Raw genomic sequence first — 1,760 nt, forward strand, 5'->3', positions numbered from 1 at the left:
ATTTGAACTAGTGTACAGTGGTGCATTTACCATATTTTTCACCAAATGGTAAAGAATTTCAAAACCATCAAGCCCTTTTAAGTTTCAGCGTATAGAATGGCCTTGTATTGTTCATAATTTGAATTTATAATTTCAATTGCACCAATGGGTAAACAAGCCTACTATTTATCAAAATGAACAATTATATATTTTAATATATTTGTCATTCTATGCTGTGAATATCGTCACATGTACCTTTAAGATAACATGCTGACTCAACCAAACGTGGTGAGTTGGAACGTCCAAATCGATGTCAAATTAATTGTATCCTAAAACCAGTAGTAGAACAACTACCTCTTTGCAAAACCTCTTTAGAAAGATCATTTCCACATAAGAAAAACGAGATGAATTATTGACTTAGTCTGAATTATTGACTTAGGCTCATTTGTTTTTTCATTAAGATTGAGACGTTCGAATTCGAACGCATTATCCGAATAATTAAGATGTTGTCTCTAGGTTTGAACACTGAATGATTAAGACTGTTTGTTTTTCAATATCTGAACGTGCATAATGTATTTTTTAAACATAATAAATATACAATTCAAATTAAATAGTAACTAATTAGTAGAAAATTAAAAAATGAAACATTTATGTTCACTAGTAATGATGGAGATGTTTTGTAGTCGTGATAGGTGGTGAGTGGGGGTGGAGAGGTGAGTGGGTGGCGGGTGCTTGGGGTGAGGGGTGGGAGGTAATGGGGGTGGGGTTGGTGGTGGGAGGTGGGGTAGGAGGAGTGGGGTGGTATGGGGTAGGGGTTGATGGTGGAGTTGGTGGGGAGTGGGGGTGAGTGGTGTGGGGTTGGATTGGGGTTGGTGGTAGTGGTGGGGAGTGGGGGTTGGAGTGGAGGGTGGGTGGGTGGTGGGGTGGGGTTGAGGTGGATGGGTGAGGATGGTGGGGTGGGGTTGACGTGGATGGGTGGGGGTGGTGTTGAGGTGGAAGGTTGGGGTAGGGGTTGGAACTGATGATAAAAAAATTCCAAACAAAAATATCTCTTAATGATATTAAGACTTGATTCAAGATCTTAATGATTAAGACATATTCAGACCCAATAAGTGCTTATATCTTAATGCAAACAAATGCACTTAATGGAGGCTTAGGTATTTAACATTAGGATTGCATCTAATAAGTGCAAACAAATGAGGCCTTAGTCGTATATTGGTTCCAAATTTAACTAATGCGTGAAATGGATCGACTTAGTCATATATTGCTTTCAATTTAGATAATTAATGAATCAAGTTGAGTTACGTTACTTGAGAATAAGTGGAAAGCTATTACTCTCTCTATTTATTAATTTATGTAAGTCTTCTCTGAATGAACTAATAAATCAATAGCACGCAAAATAAAGCAGAAAACATTAATTTTCGCAATGGATCGAAGCACCATTCTTTGAGGTATGGAGTATAAAGGAATGAAAAAAATAAAATTTAAAAAGAATCCCACAGAAGTGTTATGATTTCTCCATACAAGCACCAAGGTAAAAAAAAATATAGAAGATAGCTCTTAAAAGTTCAATAAATTTAAGACTTTAAATACTCAAATAAACAAAGCCCCCTACAATCAAAGTAGTATTAGACTCTTACTATACCTAAGAAATTGAATATGCTACTAAATCAAATATTGGATTAATCCTGCAATTAAATAACTAATTAATATAGAAAATTATAGCATAACAAATTCAACATCCAACAAAAAGAATCATCGAAGGTTGTGATGAAATGGTT

The sequence above is a fragment of the Lycium ferocissimum genome, chromosome 12 (assembly GCF_029784015.1).
Source record: "Lycium ferocissimum isolate CSIRO_LF1 chromosome 12, AGI_CSIRO_Lferr_CH_V1, whole genome shotgun sequence".
Lineage (NCBI taxonomy): Eukaryota > Viridiplantae > Streptophyta > Magnoliopsida > Solanales > Solanaceae > Lycium > Lycium ferocissimum.